The sequence below is a fragment of the Arachis hypogaea genome, chromosome 5 (genome assembly GCF_003086295.3).
Source record: "Arachis hypogaea cultivar Tifrunner chromosome 5, arahy.Tifrunner.gnm2.J5K5, whole genome shotgun sequence".
NCBI lineage: Eukaryota > Viridiplantae > Streptophyta > Magnoliopsida > Fabales > Fabaceae > Arachis > Arachis hypogaea.
In genome coordinates this window covers 72298260-72323109 of record NC_092040.1, presented here as the reverse complement: position 1 = coordinate 72323109, position 24850 = coordinate 72298260, and the positions used below count along the sequence as shown (strand labels likewise).

Below are 24850 nucleotides of genomic sequence, written 5' to 3'. Positions count from 1 at the left end.
TCTCCCCTCTTTTCACATCCTTCTATTTATGGACTAACACTCATCCTTAATGCACAATTCAAACTCCATCTTTCTTGATAAGTTCAAATTTTCTACCTTTTCCTTCCATTTTTCTTTTCCTCTGACACCTCAAGGAATCTCTGTACTGTGACATAGAGGATTCCATATTTTCTTGTTTTCTTATCTTTCATATGAGCAGGAGCAAAGACAAAAGCATTCTTGTTGAGGCTGACCCTGAACCTGAAAGGACCTTGAAGCGAAAGCTAAGAGAAGCTAAGGCACAACTCTCTGTAGAGGACCTAACAGAAATCTTCAAACAAGAAGAAGACATGGCAGCCGAAAACAACAACAATGCCAACAATGCAAGAAAGGTGCTGGGTGACTTTACTGCACCTACTCCCGACTTCTATGGGAGAAGCATCTCTATCCCTGCCATTGGAGCAAACAAATTTGAGCTTAAGCCTCAATTGGTTTCTCTAATGCAACAGAATTGCAAGTTCCATGGACTTCCATTGGAGGATCCTCATCAATTTTTAGCTGAGTTCTTGCAAATCTGTGACACTGTCAAGACTAATGGGGTTGACCCTGAGGTTTACAGACTTATGCTATTCCCTTTTGCTGTAAGAGACAGAGTTAGGACATGGTTGGACTCACAACCTAAAGAAAGCCTGAACTCTTGGGAAAAGCTAGTCAATGCCTTCTTGGAAAAGTTCTTTCCACCTCAAAAATTAAGTAAGCTTAGAGTGGAAGTCTAAACCTTCAGACAGAAGGAAGGAGAATCCCTCTATGAAGCTTGGGAAAGATACAAATAATTAATCAGAAAGTGTCCCTCTGACATGCTTTCTGAATGGAGCATCATAGGTATCTTCTATGATGGTCTGTCTGAACTGTCCAAGATGTCATTAGATAGTTCTGCTGGAGGCTCTCTTCATCTGAAGAAGACGCCTGCAGAAGCTCAAGAACTGATTGAAATGGTTGCAAATAACCAATTCATGTACACCTCTGAAAGGAATCCTGTGAAGAATGGAACGAATCAGAAGAAAGGAGTTCTTGAGGTTGATACTCTGAATGCCATATTGGCTCAGAACAAAATATTGACTCAGCAAGTCAATATGATTTCTTAAAGTCTGTCTGGAATGCAAGCTGCACCAGGCAGTACTAAGAACGCTTCATCAGAAGAAGAAGCTTATGATCCTGAGAACCCTTCAATGGAAGAGGTGAATTACGTGGGAGAACTCTATGGAAACACCTATAATCCTTCATGGAGAAATCATCCAAATCTTTCATGGAAAGATCAAGAGAGACCTCAACAAGGTTTCAATAACAATAATGGTGGAAGAAACAGGTTTAGCAATGGCAAGCCTTTTCCATCATCTTCTCAGCAACAGACAGAGAATTCTAAGCAGAGCCACTCTGACTTAGCAACCATGGTCTCTGATCTAATCAAAACCACCCAGAGTTTCATGACTGAAACAAGGTCCTCCATTAGAAACTTGGACGCACAAGTGGGTCAGCTGAGTAAGAAAATTACTGAACTCCCTCCTGGTACTCTTCCAAACAATACAGAAGAAAATCCAAAAGGAGAGTGCAAGGCCATCAACATGGCCGAATTTGGAGAGGAGGGAGAGGCAGTGAACGCCACTGAGGAAGACCTCAATGGACGTCCACTGGCCTTCAATGAGTTCCCTAATGAGGAACCATGGGAATCTGAGGCTCATAATGAGACCATAGAAATTCCATTTGACTTACTTCTGCCATTCATGAGCTCTGATGAGTATTCTTCCTCTGAAGAGGATGAGTATGTCACCGAAGAGCAAGTTGCTAAATACCTTGGAGCAATCATGAAGCTAAATGACAAGTTATTTGGTAATGAGACTTGGGAGGATGAATCCCCTTTGCTCACCAAAGAACTGGATGACTTGTCTAGGCAGATATTACCTCAAAAGAGACAGGACCCTGGGAAGTTCTCAATACCTTGTACAGTAGGCACTATGACCGTCAAGAGGGCTCTGTGTGACCTAGGGTCAAGCATAAACCTCATGCCTCTCTCTGTAATGGAGAAGCTAGGGATCTTTGAGGTGCAAGCTGCAAGAATCTCACTAGAGATGGCAGACAATTCAAGAAAACAAGCTTATGGACTTGTAGAGGATGTTTTGGTAAAAATTGAAGACCATTACATCCCTGCTGATTTCATAGTCCTAGAGACTGGGAAGTGCATGGATGAATCCATCATCCTTGTCAGACCCTTCCTAGCCACAGCAAAGGCTGTGATTGATGTTGACAGAGGAGAATTGATCATTCAAGTGAATGAAGAATCCCTTGTGTTTAAGGCTCAAGGATATCCTTCTGTAACCATGGAGAGGAAGCATGAAGAGCTTCTCTCAAAACAGAGCCAAACAGAGCCCCCACAGTCAAACTCTAAGTTTGGTGTTGGGAGGCCACAACCAACTTCTAAGTTTAGTGTTGAACCCCCACATTCATACTCTAAGTTTGGTGTTGGGAGGTTCCAACATTGCTCTGAGCATATGTGAGGCTCCATGAGAGCCCACTGTCAAGCTACTGACATTAAAGAAGCGCTTGTTAGGAGGCAACCCAATATTATATTTATCTATTTTTCCTTTGTCATTTTATGTTTTCTGTAGGTTGATGATCATGGGAAGTCACAAAATCAATTGAAAAAGCAATAACAGAATGAAAAACAGAAAGAAAAATAGCACACCCTGGAGGAAGACCTTGCTGGCGTTTAAGGGCAGCAAATGGGCGTTTAACGCCCAGTCTGGCACCATTCTGGGTGTTTGACGCCAGAAAGGGGCACCAGACTGGCGTTAAACGCCAGGAAAGGGCAAGAAGTTGGCGTTAAACGCCATAAGTTGGCACCAGCCCGGCGTTTAACGCCAGAATTGCCATAAAGAGCATTTTTGCTCGCCACTTGGTGCAGGGATGACTTTTCCTTGACACCTCAGGATCTGTGGACTGTACAGGATCCCCACCTACCCCACCACTCTCTCTCTTCTTCACCCATTCACCAATCACCTCAACGCCTCTTCCCCAAAAATCCTTCACCTATCAAATCCCATCTTTCTCTTCACCACTCACATCCATCCTTCATAAAATCCCACCTACCTCACCATTCAAATTCAAACCACTTTCCCTCCCAAACCCACCCTCCCATAGCCGAACCCTACGCCTCTCTCCACTCCTATATAAGCCCATCTTCACTCCTTCATTTTCACACAACCTAAGCACTACTTCTCCCCCTTTGGCCGAACCACAAAGCCATATCCATCTCCTTTATTTCTTCTTCTTCTACTCTCTTCTTTCTTCTTTTGCTCAAGAACGAGCAAACCTTTTAAGTTTGGTGTGGTAAAAGCATTGATTTTTGTTTTTCCATAACCCTTTTATGGCATCCAAGGCCGGAGAAACCTCTAGAAAGAGGAAAGGGAAGGCAAAAGCTTCCACCTCCAAGTCATGGGAGATGGAGAGATTCATCTCAAGGGTGCATCAAGACCACTTCTATGACGTTGTGGCCTTGAAGAAGGTGATCCCCGAGTTCCCTTTTAAACTCAAAAAGAGTGAATATCCGGAGATCCGACATGAGATTCGAAGAAGAGGTTGGGAAGTTCTTACCAATCCCATTTAACAAGTCGGAATCTTAATGGTTCAAGAGTTCTATGCCAATGCATGGATCACCAAGAACCATGATCAAAGTGTGAACCCGGACCCAAAGAATTGGCTTACAATGGTTCGGGGGAAATACTTGGATTTTAGTCCGGAAAATGTAAGGTTGGCATTCAACTTGCCCATGATGCAAGGAGATGAACACCCATACACTAGAAGGGTCAACTTTGATCAAAGGTTAGACCAAGTCCTCACAGTCATTTGTGAAGAGGGCGCTCAATGGAAGAGAGATTCAAGAGGAAAGCCGGTTCAACTGAGAAGGCATGACCTCAAGCCCGTAGCTAGAGGATGGTTGGAGTTTATCCAACGCTCAATTATTCTCACTAGCAACCGATCCGAAGTTACTATAGACCGGGCTATCATGATTCATAGCATCATGATTGGAGAGGAAGTAGAAGTTCATAAGGTTATAGCCCAAGAACTTTATAAGGTGGCGGACAAGTCCTCTACCTTGGCAAGGTTAGCCTTTCCTCGTCTCATTTGTCACCTCTGTTATTCAGTTGGAGTTGACATAGAGGGAGATGCCCTCATTGATGAGGACAAGCCCATCACTAAGAAAAGGATGGAGCAAACAAGAGACCCCTCTCATCATGAAATCCCTGAGATGCCTCAAGGGATGCACTTTCCTCCACAAAACTATTGGGAGCAAATCAATACCTCCCTAGGAGAATTGAGTTCCAACATGGGACAACTAAGGGTGGAGCACCAAGAACATTCCATCCTCCTCCATGAAATTAGAGAAGATCAAAGAATCATGAGAGAGGAGCAACAAAGGCAATGAAGAGACATTGAGGAGCTCAAGCACTCCATAAGATCTTCAAGAGGAAGAGCAAGCCGCCATCACTAAGGTGGACCCGTTCTTTAATCTCCTTGTTCTTTATTTTTCTGTTTTTCGAAAAATCATGCTTATGTTTATCCATGTTTGTGTCTTTTGATCATTAGTGTCTTAGTGTCTATGCCTTAAAGTTATGAATGCCCTATGAATCCATCACCTTTCTTGAATGAAAAATGTTCTTAATTGAAAAAGAGAAGAATTGCATGAATTTTAAATTTTATAACAGATTAATTATTTTGTGGTGGCAATATTTTGGTTTCTGAATGTATGCTTAAACAGTGCATAAATCTTTTGAATTTGTTGTTCATGAATGTTGGCTCTTGAAAGAATGATGAAAAAGGAGACATGTTACTGAGGATCTGAAAAATCATAAAAATGATTCTTGAAGCAAGAAAAAGCAGTGAATACAAAAAAAAAATTTCGAAAAAAAGAAGAGAGAGAAAGAAAGAAAGAAAAAAAAAAGAAAAAAAAGAGAGAGAAAAAGAAAAAAATAAATTTGTGATCCAAAGCAAAAAAGAGTGTGCTTAAAGAACCCTGGACACCTCTAATTGGGGACTCTAGCAAAGCTGAGTCACAATCTGAAAAGGTTCACCCAGTTATGTGTCTGTGGCATGTATGTATTCGGTGGTAATACTGGAAGACAGAGTGCTTTGGGCCACGGCCAAGACTCATAAAGTAGCTTTGTTCAAGAATCATCATACTTAACTAGGAGAATCAATAACACTATCTGGATTCTGAGTTCCTATAGAAGCCAATCATTCTGAATTTCAAAGGATAGAGTGAGATGCCAAAACTGTTCAGAGGCAAAAAGCTAAAGCCCCGCTCATCTAATTAATACTGATCTTCATAGATGTTTTTGGAGTTCATTGCATATTCTCTTCTTTTTTATCTTATTTGATTTTCAGTTGCTTGGGGACAAGCAACAATTTAAGTTTGGTGTTGTGAGGAGCGGATAATTTATACGCTTTTTGGCATTGTTTTTAGTATGTTTTTAGTATGTTTTAGTTAGTTTTTAGTATATTTTTATTTGTTTTTAGTTAAAATTCACTTTTCTGGACTTTACTATGAGTTTGTGTGTTTTTCTGTGATTTCAGGTATTTTCTGGCTGAAATTGAGGAACCTGAGCAAAAATGTGATTCAGAGGCTGAAAAGGACTACAGATGCTGTTGGATTCTGACCTCCCTGCACTCGAAGTGGATTTTCTAGAGCTATAGATACCCAATTGGCGCGCTCTCAACAGCGTTGGAAAGTAGACATCCTGGGCTTTCCAGCAATATATAATAGTCCATAATTTGCTCGAGATTTGATAGCCCAAACTGGCGTTCCAAATCAGCTCAAAACTGCCCGGCGTTAAACGCCGGAACTGGCACAAGAATGGTAGTTAAACGCCCAAACTGGCACAAAAGCTGGCGTTTAACTCCAAGAGAAGTCTCTACACGAAAATTCTTTAATGCTCAGCCCAAGCACACACCAAGTGTGCCCGGAAGTGGATTTTTATGTAATTTACTCATCTTTGTAAATGATACGTAAAAATTTAGATTTCACATATAACCGGCAAGTATACCGGGTCGTATCAAGTAATAAAACTCACAAAGAGTGAGGTCGATCCCACGGAGATTGGTAGATTAAGCAACTTTAGTTAATGGTAAATTTAGTCAAGCAAACATGGTTTTGATTTCATGAGGTTTGTGATTTTTGAACATAATTGCAAGAATTTAAATGGCAAAGAATTTAAAGAACTAGAGGAGAGAAATAAAATGAAAGTAAATAACGGAAACTTAAAATGCAAGAAACTTAAATGACATCAAAGATAAATTGCAGGGAATTAAAGGTTGCAGAAATTTAAAGAACATAAGAGTAAATAGCAAGAACTAAAGGAACAGAATGTGGATAACAAGAATAATAAATTGACAGAATGTAGAAGGGAATTGGGTTATGGGTAGTCAAACAACTAGAAGCAAAAGAAATAAGAATTAATGATGGAGAGGATCATTAGGGATCAGAGATGCAAGTTTTCCTGAATCGATGTTAGTCAAGTCCTTCTCAATCATGGGTATAGATCCATGGCAAGTGGGTAATTGAATCCCAATCTCTTGGTGATTCAATTTCTCTCAACATAACCAATTGCCACTCTCGTGATCTAATTGTTCATGAGAAGAGATGAAGCTCAATTCTAATCCAGCCACACAACCCCCATAATCTCAACCAAGGAAAGTTACATCTCACATACCAACCAAGGTGTATTGATTAAGGAAATCATGAAAGGATGAACTCTAAACTGAATTATGTGGCTCATTCTTCAAAAATTACCACACAATTCACATAGATTAACCCCTCTCTCGATGGTGGTTGAATCTTTGAAGAACAAGAGTTTCCTCTTTGGATTAACCACTTGAATTGAGGAGGAAAAGAGGAGTTCATCAATGCATTCAAACAAGCAGAGCTCTTCCCCCTAATGAAAAGGGAATTAAGTGATCATTGCTCTCAACTGAAAACTAAATTGCATGAAATTAAAGTGCATGAAAATAAAGAGTGAGACTTCAAAACAGAAATTGAGAATTCAAGAATTCATAAATGAAAACTACAAATTAAACTACACTACTACTAAGGAAGAAGAGAAGGGGAAGTGAAGAAGAGTGTATGAAGGGGAGGGGTCCGAAGACCCACTATCAATGGAGTGTGCCAATTCACAGAATTTCAAATTGGTCTCCTCCGTCTCCCTTCAATCCCACCCCCAATTCTATGAAACTATGGCCTTTATATAGGCTTTTCTAAATTACAAATTGAATTAAAAGCAAATTACAATTAAATGAAAATCAACTATTCTAGATGATTCTTGTGGCCTTGATTGGTTGAGATTTGTGGGCTTTGCTTGCTTGAGGTTGGATTAGCTTCATGAAGGAATTCTTGTCAAGCAGGGCTCATTTTCACTGCTTTGGCCCAATGACTTGGCGTTGTTGCCAATAACTCTAAGCATAATGCACGTTGGCAACGTGCAAGTGGCTTTCCTGGAAGTGAGCTTTGAGACTTGGGCGTTGTTGGCCCAAGTTGTTGCTAACAACTTGCTCTTCTTCTTCTTGACTCTTCTCTCATGCCTAATGTTGCCCAGAATTTGAGCTTCAATCCTTTGCCTAAATATAAACTATGATATATCATTGGAAAGCTCTTGATGTCTACTTTCCAATGCCACTGGAATCACTTCATTTGGACTTTCCTAGCTCAAGTTATGCTCCATTGAAGAGGGCAAGGTCAGGCTGCCCTGGTTGGGCGTTTTTGTCAAACACGCCACCAATAACGTGCTCAACAACGCCCCTAGCCCAAATTTCTTGGCCTGGGCGTTGTTGCTGGAGTTGCCAAGGAACACGCCAGTTCATTTTGGCCCTGGCAACGTGTTTGACCCTCCTCTCTTGGCTCATTCATGCTGCCTTGAATTTCAACCTCATTTCCTTGTTTTTGGGGCCTAAAGATGACTCTGATTCGAGCTTCTATTTCATGCTCCACTATAGACTATTATATATGGTTGGAAAGCTCTGAATGTCAGCTTTCCAACGCAACTGGAAGCACTCAATTTGGATCTCTATAACTCAAGTTATGCTCATTTGAAGAAGACAGGGTCAGGCTGCCAAAATCGCACACGTTTTTGGTGAAAACGCCCTTGTTTCCAGCGTTGCCAACGTGCTCAGATTCTAAAGCTCTAAATGAAGCCATCTTTTGAAGCTTCAAATGAATGCCAATCCCATACTATGATATATGGTTGGAAATCTCTGGATGTCTACTTTTCAATGCCGTTGAGAGTGCATCATTTGAAGGTCTACAACTCAAGATATACTCCATGGAAGAGAGCAAGGTCAAGCTGCCAGGGTTGCTGCGTTGTTGATGAACACTCCTTCTTTTCAGCACGTTGGCAACGTGCCAGCCCCTGCCCCCTTGCTCCATGCTTGCTTCCTAGCGTTGCCACTACACACGCCAATGAATCCCAAGTTAGCAACGTGCTCAAGCTCCTCCCTGGCCCAAGTTCTTCTAGCTCAGCGTTGCCTTGAACAACGCCTATACTTCCCACGTTGGCAACGCCCTCGAAGCTCCTCAGGGCTGCTTGGCGTTGCCTTCAAACACTCACTCTTTCTCCAAGTTGGCAACGCCCAAATGTGCTTCTCCAGGGCTGCCTTACATTGTTGGGGCGTTGTTGATGAACACTCTAGTTGAAGTGCAAGTTGGCAACGTGCAACTCCTCTTTGTTCACTCTCCAGGGCTGCTTGCTTCACCTATCATCAACCAAACACATGCATCAAAGCCTTGCTAAATCACAAGATTTTGCATCATTCATAACATCCAACAATTCTTGCATAAATCTCATGAAAATGCACATATTTAACAATGTTTGATTGAATCAAGGCATGCATATAATTCTCATCCAAATACTTGCTTATTGCCTAAGAAAATGCATGAAACCAACCTAAAGCATACAAAAAATGGCTAGTAAAACTAGCCAGGATGCCCTGGCATCAGTAAACCCTAGTCTACTAGTTCTCTACAAATAGGACCTTTTGCTATTGTATTTTCATCTTGGTTCTTCTGGTTCCCTCTCTGGGGCCGAAGCCAATGATCACTTTTGTTCTTATGCATTTTCAACGGTGGAGTTTCTACACACCATAGATTAAGGTGTGGAGCTCTGCTGTACCTCGAGTATTAATGCAATTACTATTGTTCTTCTATTCAATTCAGCTTATTCTTGTTCTAAGATATTCATTTGCACCCAAGAACATGATGAATGTGATGATTATGTGACACTCATCATCATTCTCACTTATGAACGAGTGCCTGACAACCACTTCTGTTCTACAAGCAAACAAGGCTTGAATGTTTATCTCTTGGATCCTTTTATCGGAATCTTCGTGGTATAAGCTAGAATTGATGGCGGCATTCAAGAGAATCCGGAAGGTCTAAACCTTGTCTGTGGTATTCTGAGTAGGATTCAATGATTGAATGACTGTGACGAGCTTCAAACTCGCGATTGTGGGGCGTTAGTGACAGACGCAAAAGAATCACTGGATTCTATTCCGACATGATCGAGAACCGACAGCTGAATAGCCGTGCCGTGACAGGGTGTGTTGAAAATTTTCACTGAGAGGATGGGAGGTAGCCACTGACAACGGTGAAACCCTACATACAGCTTGCCATGGAAAGGAGTAAGAAGGATTGGATGAAGACAGTAGGAAAGCAGAGAGACGGAAGGGACAAAGCATCTCCATACGCTAATCTGAAATTCTCACCAATGAATTACATAAGTATCTCTATCTTTATCTTTATGTTTTATTCATACATCATCCATAACCATTTGAGTTTGCCTGACTAAGATTTACAAGGTGACCATAGCTTGCTTCATACCAACAATCTCCGTGGGATCGACCCTTACTCGCGTAAGGTTTATTACTTGGACGACCCAGGGCACTTGCTGGTTAGTTGTGCGAAGTTGTGATAAAGAGTTGGGATTACAATTGTGCGTACCATGTTGATGGCGCCATTGATGATCACAAATTTTGTGCACCAAGTTTTTGCATTATGCTTGGAAGAGAAGTGGAGGTTCATCATCTGATTGCTTGTGAGATCTACACAATTGCAAACAAAAATTCCACTGAAGCCAAACTGGCTAACCCAAGCTTGATCTCCTTGCTCTGTAAAGAGGCTGGGGTGAAGATGGGAGTAGATGAATTCATACCAATTGAACATCCAATCACCAAGAAGTCAATGGAAGGACAAATGCAAGACAACTCTATCAAAAAGAGGGCGCAGGAGTTCCTCCCTGAATTTCCTGAAATTGACTACTGGGCCAGCCTAGAAGCATGTATCAACAAGTTGCAAGAAACTATGGAACAACTTAAGGAAGAACAGCAGAATCAGAACTGCATGCTCTGCAAATTGCTGAAGGAACAAGAGAAGCAGGGGCGTGAACTTCAAGAGTTGAAATGCCAAACGTTCTCCCCTCAAGTTGAGGGAGCATCCACTTCTCAAAATCAAGGTTGTTGAGTCCTAACTCTGTTATAACCTCTATCATTAGGAGCCTATTTGAATTTTTGTTTTCTATTACTATTAGTCTTATCTTATATCTATTTTTGAGTCTTGTTCTTAATTCATGATTAATAAAATTTAAGGTTCATGTCTTAAAGCTATGAATGTCCTATGAATCCATCACCTCTCTTAAATGAAAAATGCTTTAATCACAAAAGAACAAGAAGTACAGGATTTCGAATCCATCTTTGAAACTAGTTGAATTAGTTTGATGTGGTGCCAATACTTTTTTGTTTTCTGAATGAATGCTTGAACAGTGCATATGTCTTTTGAATTTGTTTTTTTAAGAATGTTAAAATTGTTGGCTCTTGAAAGAATGATGGAAAAGGAGAACTGTTATTGAGGATCTGAAAAATCATCAAATTGATTCTTGAAGCAAGAAAAAGCAGTGAATACAAAATTCAAAAAAAATAAAAAATAAAAAAATTATTATATACATATATATATATATAAAATAATAAATAAATAATAAGGTTGTGATCCAAGGCAAAAAGAGTGTGCTTAAGAACCCTGGACACCTCTAATTGGGGACTCTAGCAAAGCTGAGTCACAATCTGAAAAGGTTCACCCAGTTATGTGTCGGTGGCATGTATGTATCCGGTGGTAATACTGGAAGACAGAGTGCTTTGGGCCACAGCCAAGACTCATAAAGTAGCTATGTTCAAGAATCATCATACTTAACTAGGAGAATCAATAACACTATCTGAGTTCTGAGTTCCTATGGATGCCAATCATTCTAGACTTCAAAGGATAAAGTGAGATGCCAAAACTGTTCAGAAGCAAAAAGCTACTAGTCCCGCTCATCTAATTGGAGCTAAGTTTCTTTGATATTTTGGAGTCTATAGTATATTCTCTTCTTTTTATTCTATCTTGATTTTCCGTTGCTTGGGGACAAGCAACAATTTAAGTTTGGTGTTGTGATGAGCGGATAATTTATACGCTTTTTGGCATTCTTTTTAGTATGTTTTTAGTATATTTTAGTTAGTTTTTATTATATTTTTATTAGTTTTTAGTTAAAATTAACTTTTCTGGACTTTACTATGAGTTTGTGTGTTTTTCTGAGATTTCAGGTATTTTCTGGCTGAAATTGAGGGTTCTGAGCAAAAATATGAGTCAGAGGCTGGAAAGGACTGCAGATGCTGTTGGATTCTGACCTTCCTGCACTCGAAGTGGATTTTCTAGAGCTACAGATGCTCAATTGGCGCGCTCTCAACGGCGTTTGAAAGTAGACATCCTGGACTTTCCAGAAATGTGTAATAGTTCATACTTTGCCCGACATTTGATGGCTCAAACAGGCGTTGCAAATCAGCTTCAGAATTCCCAGCGTTTAATGCCGGAACTGGCACAAAAATTGGAGTTAAATGCCCAAACTGGCATAAAAGCTGGCGTTTAACTCCAGAAAAAGTCTCTACACATGAAAGCTTCAATGCTCAGCCCAAGCACGCACCAAGTGGACCCCGGAAGTGGATTTTTATGTCATTTACTCATTTATGTATACCCTAGGTTACTAGTTCACATTAATAGGATCTTTTGACATTGTATCTACACCTCATGACACTTTACACGTTTCTCATTGTATCTCCTATGGTATGAGTCTCTAAACCCCATGGTTGGGGGTGAGGAGCTCTGCTGTGTCTCGATGGATTAATGCAATTACTACTGTTTTTCATTCAATCACGCTTGCTTCTATTTTAAGATATCACTTGTTCCTCAACTTGATGAATGTGATGATCCGTGACACTCATCATCATTCTCACCTATGAACGTGTGCCTGACAACCACCTCCGTTCTATTTTAGATTGAGTAAATATCTCTTGGATTCCTTAATCAAAATCTTCGTGGTATAAGCTAGAACTGATGGCGGCATTCAAGAGAATCCGGAAGGTCTAAACCTTGTCTGTGGTATTCTGAGTAGGATTCAAGGATTGAATGACTGTGACGAGCTTCAAACTCCTGAGGGCTGGGCGTTAGTGACAGACGCAAAAGAATCACCGGATTCTATTCCAACCTGATTGAGAACCGACAGATGATTAGCCGTGCTGTGACAAAGCGCGTTGAACATTTTCACTAAGAGGATAGGAGGTAGCCATTGACAACGGTGAAACCCTACATACATCTTGCCATGGAAGGAGCCTAGCGTGCTTGAAGAAGAAGACAGTAGGAAAGCAGAGGTTCAGAAGATAGAGCATCTCCAAAACCTCAACTTGTTCCCCATTACTGCAAAATTAGTACTTATTTCATGTTCTTTCGCTTTTTACAATCAACCCTGATAATTATTGATATCCTGACTAAGAGTTACAAGATAACCATAGCTTGCTTCAAGCCGACAATCTCTGTGGGATCGACCCTTACTCACGTAAGGTATTACTTGGACGACCCAGTGCACTTGCTGGTTAGTTGTGCGGAATTGCAAAAGTGTGATTGCAATTTCGTGCACCAGTATACAAGCCTTTATATCCCTTTTCATTGATGCGCATTGATCGGTGAGAAACCCTTTCGGAGCATTTCCCCCCATGCAATGAAGACAACATTGAAATAACCATTTGAATGACTTAATTTCTTCATTTTTCATCAAAGCGCATCCGAGAAGTATTGACTGACCGTGGTGATTCACCCTAACAAAAGAACCACAAACCAGATTATACCTGAAACAATTTACAACATTGTAGAATGAAAATCATTACGTACACCCATATAATAAATTTATACACCCAAGTAACATCCAATATACACCTCTGCAGTAGATTCGTAGAACAAAATTAATATAGCAGCATAAACAATAACAACATATTACCTGTTTGTATTGTAGGTGGTGTCAAATGAAATAACATCTCTGAAATACTCAAACGCAGCTCTGCTCCTTGCATCGGCCCAAAAAGCAAGCTTAATCCATTGATCGTCCTCGAGTTCGAGCTCGAAAAAGAAATTCTGATTCTTCTCTTTCATTCTCAATAAATATTTCCCGAATTCCTTTGCATCTTCTTGTTCCAAAACATTCCAAACTTCTCTCGTGATGTAATTCCTCACATACTTTTCAATAAAATTTAACTCGCAGTGACCCCCGGCTGCCACAACGAATGATTGGAATGTTTTGCTTGGTCTGATACCGGCCTCCTCGTTATTCTCTATTGTACGACGAACGGACATGCTTAGTTCCCTGTGCTATTTGAGCATCTCTGCTTGAGTTGGACAGCAGGGGTGTGAATGATGCAGCACGACCTTCGAAATGATCCAAGCACCAACATCCTTCAATGTGTGTATATAAATTCTTGCAGGACAATTTACACCATCTATGGGATTTGTCTTCTCGGTCGGAGATATTTTAGATTTCCATTTTCCCTCTTTGCTATATGTGATCAATTGATTCATAATTTCGTTTCCCTTTTTATTTGTACTCCGAACTCTTGTAGAAAAACCTGCAACCTTGGCATAGTCCTTGTAAAATTTTGTAGCATCTTCAAGGTTTTTAAAAGTCATTCAAACCTTGGGAATAAGTTGCTCATCAACAACAGAGAGGGGCTGCAAAATACGACATGTTAAAAATAATAAAATACTATAAAATTTCTGCACCTCATAAAAAAAATAACAATCAAAGTAACATACACGCAAGGACTCCTGATATACACCCGAACGACAACAAGTCAATTAAAAATAACAAGAAAAACCATAAACTGTAAATACACCCAAAAAGTTCTGATCTACACCCGAGCGTCTGCTATAAATTGTAGATAATTAATCAAAACTAATATATTAGATTCAATCTACAGATTATGTTCACGCATTAATTTCACAGCCTAGGTTTATGAATTATTCAGCTAGAAAATCATAATTAACTGAAACTAAATCAAACCTCAGGAACTTCATTCGATTCAAATTCGAAATCTACTTCACCGTGATTGAGCTGACAATCTGAGATTAAATCCACTTCGCCATGATTGAGCTGACAATCTGAGGTTGAATCATCCATTATCTTCAAAAGGACTTCAAAATTTGATTTCAGAAACCAGAAAATTGAAATAAAATGAAGCTAGCATTATAGTTTGCAAAACTCAGGTGAATGACGAAGACCAAAGAAGTGATAAACGCAGAAGAAAAAAGATCCAAAAGACCAGGGGAGAACGCGAGAAGGAGAACGAAGAAACTTGGCAAGAGATTCGAAGAAGGTAAGGAAATCTTTTGAAGATTGGAAGAGAGATATTCACGTGTTAATTGATTTTGATTGAAACTAAATTCTGTTATATAGTGCGTGACTTGTACGTATGAATTGGAGCGCATTTAGGGTTTTAGTAAGTTTCGCACTTGTAAGACTTGTAAATTCTAATTACTTGTATGCTAAGATTAATTCATTTAAAATTAAGATAAGATAAGGTAAAGATTTGAAAAAGTTTTGAATTTTAAAATTTAAAAGAAAGATAAGATAGAAAAGAATCAAATTAAATGAAAAGATTTTAAAAGATTTTAAAAAGATAAGATTTGAAATTTGAAATTTGAAATTAAGATAAGATAAGATAATGATTTAAAATTAAAATTTGAAATTTTTCTCGGAATTTTTGAAATCTTTGAATAAAGATAAAAAAGATATATATTTATTTTTTTTTGAATTAATGAAGAAAGAGAAAAACAACCAAAAGACACCAAACTTAAAATTTTTTAGATTAAAAGACACTAGTTTTCGAAAATTGAAAGGAAAAACACCAAAAGACACCAAACTTAAAAATTTTAAGATCAAAACAAGAAAAGAAACAAGAACAAATTGAATACCAAGAAAGAACACTAAGAGCAATTCAAAAATTTTAAAGAAAAGAAAAACACACAGGGGACACCAAACTTAAGAATTGACACTAGACTCAAACAAAAGACACTATTTTTGAAAATTTTTGGGAAAGAAAGCAAGGAAGTTCGAAACTTTGACAAGAACAAGAATAAAAAGACTCAAACAAAAGATAAAGATTAATAAAGAAAAGCAAAGATTTTTGAAATATTTTTTATTTTTTTGAAAAAGAAAATATAAGACTCAAACAAAATAGTAAAAAGTACCTAATCTAAGCAACAAGATAATCCGGTAGTTTGTCAAATCCGAACAATCCCTGGCAACGGCGCCAAAAAAATGGTGCACAAAATTGACTCCGCATGTTTCGCACAGATACACTGGCAAGTATACCAGGTAGTCCAAGTAAAACCCCAGGTGAGTGAGGGTCGATCCCACGAGGATTGTTGGTTTGACCAAGCAATGGTTACCTTGCAAATCTTAGTTAGGCGGATAGAAAAGTTAGTTTGTTACAAAAAATCGCATAAAATAGATAACTAAATAAAAGGTTACTAGATAGGTGTGAAGTCAATGGTATGAGAACGGTTGAGGTTTTGGAGATGCTTTGTCTTTTCGGATTAACTTTTCTTACTGTCTACTTCAATAACTTTCTGATTCCTTCAATGGCAGCCGTAAGTGATTGACTCATGTCCTCTCATCAAGTTAACCTCCTCCACTACAGCAATCCACCATGTTGCAAGTGACTCATGTCCTCTCATCAAGCAATCCCTTAGGATGTTGAACGCTAGCTTGGGACTCCCTTTTGGGCGTTGGACACCAGCTACCCCCTTTTGAGCATTAAACTCCAGGAATGGGGCTGGTGGCTGGCGTTGAACGCCAGTTTTGGGCCTCTATTTCCAAAGCAAAGTATAAACTATTATATATTTCTAGAAAGCCTTGAATGTTAGCTTTCCAAATCTATTGAGAGTGCGCCATTTGGAATTCTGTAACTCTAGAAAAGCTCCTTCGAGTGCATGAAGGTCAGAATCCATAACATCTGCAGTCCTTTCTTTGTCTCTGGATCAAACTTTGCCAAAACTCCATAATTTCAGCCAAAAAATACCTATAATCATCATAAAACACACAAACTCGAAGTAGAATCTAAAAATATGAATTTTGCACTAAAACCAATGAAAGTAGAATAAAACTTAAACAAAACATAGTGAAAACTATATGAAAATGATGCCAAAAAGCGTATAAAATATCCGCTCATCAAATATCAAATTGCATGAAAAGAATTGAAATTAACAAGAGTATTCATAAAACTAAAGAGGCAAAAATTAGAAATTAACAAGAGAAACTACAAGAATTAAGATTTTAGAACAATAAAAAGTAAGGAGAAATTAAACTAAGAAATCCTAAATTCTAAAGAGAAATTGGAGCTTCTCTCTCTAGAATTGGCCCAAAATATAATGTAAAACTAAACTATGACTAATTGTTTCATTCTTCCTTCATTCCCTGGTTCAAAAGCATTAGAAATGGGTTAGATTAGGCCCAAAATGATCTAGAAATTGCCCCTCACGTGTTTCTTTAATGAAGCACGTTTTTGGTATCTCGCGTATGCGAGAATTTGGCTGTGTACGTTGATCACGTGAATCTTGTATCTCTACAAAGTCCCTTTGGTAAGTATACCGAATTGTTGTCGAGTAAAACTCACAAGAGTGAGGTTGAATCCTACAGAGGTTGATTGATTGAGCAACTTTAGTCAGTAGGATACATTGATAGATGTTGAGTGCAGGAATTTAAATAACAAAATTGTAAATGGCTTGGAAAGTAAATGACTGAATTAAAGAGTTGGAATGTAAAGAACTGGAAAGTTAAAGTGCATAAAATAAAAGAAAGTAGCAAGGCAAGAAATCTAAATGAATGAATTGTAAAGGGAATTGGGATGATGAACAGAATTTAAACAAAGCGATAAAGAAGATGAGGATAAGAATATGGAGGATTCATTGAGTTTAGGAGATATTGCATTCTTCGGATCAACAACTCATCATCTCTTCCTCAATCATGCAACTTATTGACCTCTTGGCAATCATGAATGATTAGATCCCAATCCCTTGGTGATCCAATCTCTCAAATATTGATCAATAGCCAATTTCTTGGTCTAATTGCTCATGAAAAGTGATGAGGCTTGGTCCCTAATTATACCACACATTCTCATAGATCCAAATAATGGGTAGATTTAATGTCACCATATCCAATCCCAAATCCCAGATCTACTTAAATGTTAGAAAGAATTTCAAGCATGACTCTATGATCCCTTTTCCAAGGATCTCATAGAATCCAATTACATTCAATCTCTTTCCCAATATAATTGAATGTTGAGATGAAGAACGAAATGCTTTCAAGTAAATCAAAGAGAGATGAAGAGAAGAAGAAATTCAATTCACTATTGATCCACCAAGTACAATAGAGCTTCCTCCCCCGATGAGAGGGAGTTTAGCTACTCATAACTCAAAGAAAGTAGAAGAGATGGAGAAGTGAAGTACATCCAAGTATAAGTAAAGTGTAAAAGTTCCAAAAGTAAGAGTAAAGTAAAAGTCCCTACTCAGTACCCTCTAAGTGGTTTTTATACTACTCCTATTTAGAAAATAAAAATTAAAATTAAGGAAAATAATAAAATCGGTATGTTAAGTGGCGTGCCACTTCAGGGTGCACGCCCCTTGAGGATGCACTAGCGTGCAACGCCCTGAGCACATGGTTGGCACGCCCTCTTTGGTGAATCGCAGTTCGTTCGTTGTTTGATAGGCCTGGAGTGCCATGCGTATGAGTGCCCAAGGACATGCCAATATGAATGTCCGGGCGTGCCACACCTTCGAGCATGCCAGTGACATGCCCCTAGTGTTGGGTCAAAGTTGTCTTCTGTGTAGTCATCCTGGCGTGCCACGCCCTTACAATTGCCAATGGCACGCCCATTGTGTTGCAGCCTTGATCCTTCTCTGGAGAACTAGCCTGGCGTGCCATGCCTAGGCACGCCAGCTCACAGGCTAATGACAATAATTGGGTGTGCCACACGTTCGAGCACGCCAATGGCACGCCCATGTTGATGCAACCAGGTGTGCCATGCCCACACATGCCAGCAGGCACACCAGCTTTACGAACTGGGTGTGTTACGCCTTCGAGCACGCCCTCAATGATGCAGCCAATTCCCTTTCTCTAGAAGATTGACCTGGCGTGCCATCCCCACACACGGCAGCAGGCACGCCAGCTTTATGAACTAGACATGCCACGCCTTCGAGCACGCCTTCAATGATGTAGCCAGTTCCTCTTCTCTGGAATATTGACTTATCGTGCCACGCCCACACACGTCAGCAGGCACGCTAGCTGTATGAACTGGGCATGTCACGCCTTCGAGCACGCCCATTCTCCTCTTTTTGATCCACAAACCTGGCATGCCACGCCTAGGCATGCCCATCTTAGCACTTTTCTGTTTCATAAGCCTGGCGTGCCACGCCCAAGCACGTTAGCACACACACCCATTTGTAAGACTTGGCGTGCCCCGCCCAGGCATGCCTGTAGACACGCCCGTTTAAAGCTCCTCGGCGTGCCATGTCTATGCAAGTGCCAATGGCACGCCTTTTGTGTTGTATCAATTATCACTCTCTGGAATACTGGCCCGGTGTGCCATGCTCTGACACTCCCGTTGGCATGCCAGCTTTCTTTGTTTGCTTCCGTCTTCTTTTGTTGCTCTTTTTCCCTGAAATGCATGCAAGATCTAATTTCAAAGTACTGCTCAACTAATTCATGATATAGCTTTCAGTAATACACCGAATCAGTGAGAATTCATTCATTCTATGGTCATTCTTTTATGAGAAAACAGATAGATGATGCAAGTCATCACAATACCAAACTTAATTTTTGCTTGTCCTCAAGCAATTCATAGTTATATATAAATTGTTCTAACCTTTTGAGACTTGACCTCTAAGAAAATCCAACTAAGAATCAGAGATAAAGATTAAGTATCTAACCATGCATGAACATTCTTATTTGTTTTTATATCAAATTGAAACCTTTAGACTTTTGAGGATCCTTATAAAGTGCTTACTTCTTGAGCCCTCTTTATGGATAGTCACCTTGAAGTAGTAGTGGTAGTATTATTATTTCTTTTTGTTGTTCTTCTTTTCTTCTTTATTTGTTGACCACAACTCTAAATGGTTTGTCTCAAGACGGCCTTTTAAGGTAAGCTTTCAATTAGCACTCCCAGACCAGTTGGTTTTAGGGTATTGGGTGTTGAAACACCCTTACAAATTTACTTGCTCAGGCCTCTTTTCTTGACACAATTTCATCACAAGCATCTACTAGGGCATTGACTCTTTGAGCCTTTGTTAGCTTCTTTTCTCCCTAGTAGTTAATGCTCAGAGCTTTGGGTCACCTTTACTACTTCTTGGTTCTATTGATTTTTGAGGGTCATCCTTGGCAATTTCTCTTATGTCCTCCTATGTCTTATTGTCTCATTCTCAATTACTCACTTTTTCAAACTTCATTTTATGGTTCTATACTTACTCCTCATCCCCTTTTTCTTAATCATACGTACTTAGGATCATACTCCTTTCCTTCTTTTTTGAACAATTTATCATTACCTTCTCTTAATAATAAGCTAAATTCATTAATAGTGTGAAGATAACATGCAACATTTTCTTTCTCAAATAAAAGTACTAGCAACATAGAATGATCATACTAAAGCTCTAAATTCAAGAAGAAATTAAACATATCAAGAGACTACTGAATAATCTAAATTCTCCTTAATAGGACTTAACCACCTTTGTTATTCATGCTATTGCTCCAATAATGGCATTTGTGCTTTTCCTCTTACTGCAGCATCCTTGGAGGTGTTGTCATCAGTCCTCCTACTTGAAGTTCCTCCTTGTCTTTGAGTCTCTGTTGGTTTCCAAAAGCCAGGCCTCCTCCTGAATTGTCATTCAACCTCCTTGTGTCTTTCCAGAATCTCTTCCTGGCGAATCCTCAATTCCTCCATCCCTTGCTCAAATGTGGGCACATTTGGTTTCAGGGTGCTATTATGGAACACAAGTAGTTCAGCTTAGCTTGTGTGTTAATGTCATATTGCCTTCTTTGGATGTTTCTTGACTCAAGGAGTGCCCTGAATTCGGCAAGGTTCCTTTGTTGCACCAATTGCTGCTCAAAGATCTGGTTGAGGCTTCCTTGCATCTGGTCCCAGTTGAAGTGCTTTTACTGCTCCATGATTTGAGTTATATCTCCTTGCATTTGATTAATGTTCCCTTGCATTTGCTTCCAGTGCTTTTGCTGCTCTGTGATTTGGTTTATGTCTCCTTGTATCTGATTAATGCTTCCCTGCATCTGCTCCCAGTTGAAGCTTTCTTGAATTGGCATTTGGACATTTGGTTCTTCTTGTTGTGGTGGTTGTGGTATGAGTTGTGGGGCTTGTATGTTGGCTCTGTGGGCTCTTGCTCTTTGTAGTGGATTGACTGCCACTACCTTCTCCATCTTCTTGGCAGTGATTGGGCAATCTTCTTCCAGCAGTGCTTCATCAACATTGATCTCTACCACAGCTTCATTGCATAGAAGTTGAATGATGCTAGGGAAGGCCAATCTTGTGCTATCCTTGGTGCTCGTGATTACCCTTTGAATGTTGTTGGCTATAAGTTCTCCAACATTCACCTCCTCACCTCTCATGATGCTGTAAATGAGTACAGCCCTTTCCAATGTTACTTCTAAGGTGTTGGAGGTAGGATTGAATGATCTTATGAAATCCAGCCAGCCCCTTGCTTGTGGGCAAAGATCTCTCCTCCTTAGTTGATTTGGTCTCCCATCCACATCCTTTATCCATTCAGTGTTGATAACATAGATTTCATTGATGATGTCCTCAAAACCAGGATCATCTCTCTTCACCCTTTCTTCAAAGCTGTTGGTTGCGCTTGTCCTTTTTGCTTTGAATGTTCTATCTAAGTTAGCAGGGCTATAGTCAATGACTTTTCCCCTTACACAACGTTATGACCACCCCCTTGTTGGATTGGATAGGACCGCTGGTGCATGGAATTACAGTTCGCACAACTGAACTAACAAGTGCACTAAGTCGTCCAAGTAATAACTGAGGTGAGTCAGGGTTGATACCACGAGGATCGTGATTCGAAGCAAGCTATGGTTATCTTGTAGATCTTAGTCTGGCGGATAGAAGAGTTGCTTGTTTGTTTAATTCGCATAAAAGGAAAATAAATAAAACGTTACTCAGTTGATGCTGAATGCAATCATATGAAGATGGTTATGGCTTGGAGATCACGGGGTTGTCAATGAAGAAATGGACAAAGAGTGTGCAAATTTTGGTTGTAAGATCACGGGGTTGTCAATGAAGAAATGGACATATAAAGCAATAAAAGAACATGCAAAATTGTAACGATTGAACTAATAAAGAAATTAAAGAACTAACTATGTAATATAAACAAGTAAAGTATAAAAGAGATTAACATAGCAATGTATGAAAGATTGAAAGCATAAAAGGGGTCTTGGCTTGGAGTGAGCTAAGGATCCTTTCCTTGTTGGAACCACAACTATGACAATTATGATGGATTAGTCTCACTAGATCAACCCTCACATCGGAAGGTAAGTTAAATGAGCATAAGTGTTCTTAACCCACAAATGACATTCCAACTCTAGGAACCCAATGGCTCACTTTACCCAAGCCAAGAGACAAATATTTAGCCAAAAACCATGTTTGACATTTTGTCAAATACTTGGTGGACAAAAAAGCTTAAACATGGGAAAAATGAGAAAAGACTTGGTACCAAAAGCAACAATTAATCTCAATCAACAAGAATAACATAAGAAAGCATAGAATAAACATCAAAAATCAAATTCACCAACAAGGAATTGAAATTGCAAAAGGGAAGTAAAATTAAACTTTAACTTGAATTAAAAGAAAGAGCAATGACAATGTAACTATAAAGAGTAATAACAAGAGAATACTTACAATGAGATTAGCAAAACCCAAGTTCAAAAATCTAAATGGTGCTTTGAATGTAAAACCCTAATAGAAACCCTAGTAGAGATGATGAAAAACTTAGAGAAAACTAAAACTAAAAACCTCTACTACTACTCCTAAAACTACACTAATGATATGCTATGTTATCTCCTTCATTCCCCCTCCAATATGAGCTAAGAGACTTCAGAAATGGGCCTCCCAAGCCCTCAAATTGCGAGTCACGTGCTCCTTTAATGAAGTCATGCGCGAACACCTTTGCGGACGTACAGGCGTGTGCGTCCGCACACTTTGCGAAAATTTCCTCCTGTGCGTACGCACACAAGGCTGTGCGCACGCACTCTAGGCGATGCTTAGCTGGGTGCGCGATGTGCATGAAATGATCCACACGCTCTGCTTGGGCTCCTGTGCAGACGCACAAGAGGCTGTGCACACGCACACGTCTCTGAACTCATCTCCTTTGATTCTTCATGTTTCCTCCACTTTGCATGCTCTTCTTCCATTTTCTCCAAACCATTCCCACCTTATACACCTGAAATCACTCACAAAGAAGATCGAGGCATCGAATGGAAGGCAAATGAAATAAAATATATTAAATTAGGCACAAAATAGAATATTTTCATAATCAAGCACAATTTGGGAGGAAAGTTCAAAAGCATGCTATTCAAGGGAATAAGTGCAAGTTCATGTGATGAAATCTATTCAATTCTAACAAAAAATAATCATCAAATATGGATCCATCAATTCTCCCACACTTAAACACTAGCATGTCCTCATGCTAAACACACTCAAAGGAGGTAGATAAAAGGGAAAATGACTTATGCTATAAACTACTTAAATGTTATGCTATAAACTACTTAAATGCATGCAACTATCCTAAGGCTAATCGCCAACCTACACTATGATGAGAGTTGGTAGAAATAATCCATGAAATTCTAATCCATCACAAGAAAGCTTTAGAGCCAATACAAAGAGTTCATGAACTAAGATCAATGCCCAAAGAATTGAATTAAAATTTTCGGAACTATCCAATCAAACAACTTGCAAGAAGATACAATATAAAGTGTAAGAACATAGAATTGAGCGGTCAAACCCCTCACCGGATGTGTATTCACTCAATTCGCTCATTGTTTAGAGTTTAACCACTCAATTCTCCTTTTGTCATGCTTTTCAAAGATTTGCAAGTCATCTAACAATCAACTAGTATTTAATGCATCAATAACAAATATCATGAGGTCTTTAGAGGGATGTAATGGGCCTAGGGTTTAGGTAAGATGAAATATGGCTAAGTGGACTTAAAGAATTAGTTCTCTGATTTGCTTGAGTGTCCACTAATCCTATATCACCTATATACACATGTTATTATAACCTATCTACCCAATTTCTTTTCTTTTTTTTTCTATCTCACCTCGCTCATGCAAATTCTTTTCAAACATGGCATATGCATCCTTTATTTAACTCTTTATTTCATACTTTGTTATGCACAAGGTTTTTTTTCTTTTACTAACTATGAATGTATATGTCTTCAATAATGAAGTACCTAATTGCCAAAATTTTTTCATAATAAGTTTGTGCCTCTATACCAATGTCTCCCAAAATTCCCCCACACTTAGAATTTACACACTAGTCCACCCAAGCTAATCAAAGAGTGATTCGGGGACATCAATGGTTTTCTGCTTGAAGGGAGTAATGTGCTATCATCATAACAAAAGGGAATTCATAGGCTCAAAGGGGTTTACAAAGGTGCATGTAAGGGTTGGCCATATAGGTTAGTGAGTTTATCATCAAAAATAGCCTCAATCATGCTAAATGCATCCAAACACAAATACAGGACATAAAGAATCATACAAATCAATGATCACAATAAAAAAGGAGTAATAATCACACACAAGAACAACATTATGGTTGAAAAGTTACAACCATTTATTCACGCTAAAGACTCACAACGTATGTTGTTCGAGCTCTTTTTCCATGTTCTACAAACAATCTACTCTAAGCAAGTTGGCAAACATAATATCTCCTTCAATTCAATCAATGGTACGCCCCAGAAATAGATTTCATGGAAATTCCTTGGTGTCTCACCAACTTATTCGTTCTACCATGCAATATGCAAATACTAACTACTAAATATCCATAAACAATAAAGAAATATTTACACACAAACCAAATAAGATGATGTATACTTAAAACTACTCAAAATAAAGGAAAAGTACTACAAGAAATATTGCAAAGTGCCTTGAAAAGAGAAATTTTACCCCCCTTGAAATCATCGATCCTCCCCCACACTTAGTTTGTGCACGGTCCTCTGTGCATGCTTATGCTTCGGTGGGGTGAAGAGGGGCCACCTTCAGCCGGTGGACTTGGATGTGGGTTGGTCAACTGCATCATGCTCCTCCCAAGCTAGTTTGAATGAAGCTTTAGGAGGTGAGCCGGGGTCTCTTCCTTCTAGCTTTGCCGCTATCCACTCGAAATGCTTTTGCTCCAAATGCTTCTTGCGGTGGATATCATGCCA

General features: G+C 39.3%; 1 non-coding gene across 1 annotated transcript; it reads right to left on the bottom strand.

The window, feature by feature from the left end:
* Positions 1 to 734: 734 nt before the first annotated feature.
* On the bottom strand, positions 735 to 842 carry LOC112804982 (small nucleolar RNA R71). The gene has a single exon (XR_003203598.1). It is a non-coding gene; the product is annotated as a small nucleolar RNA R71 (small nucleolar RNA).
* Positions 843 to 24850: the final 24008 nt, after the last annotated feature.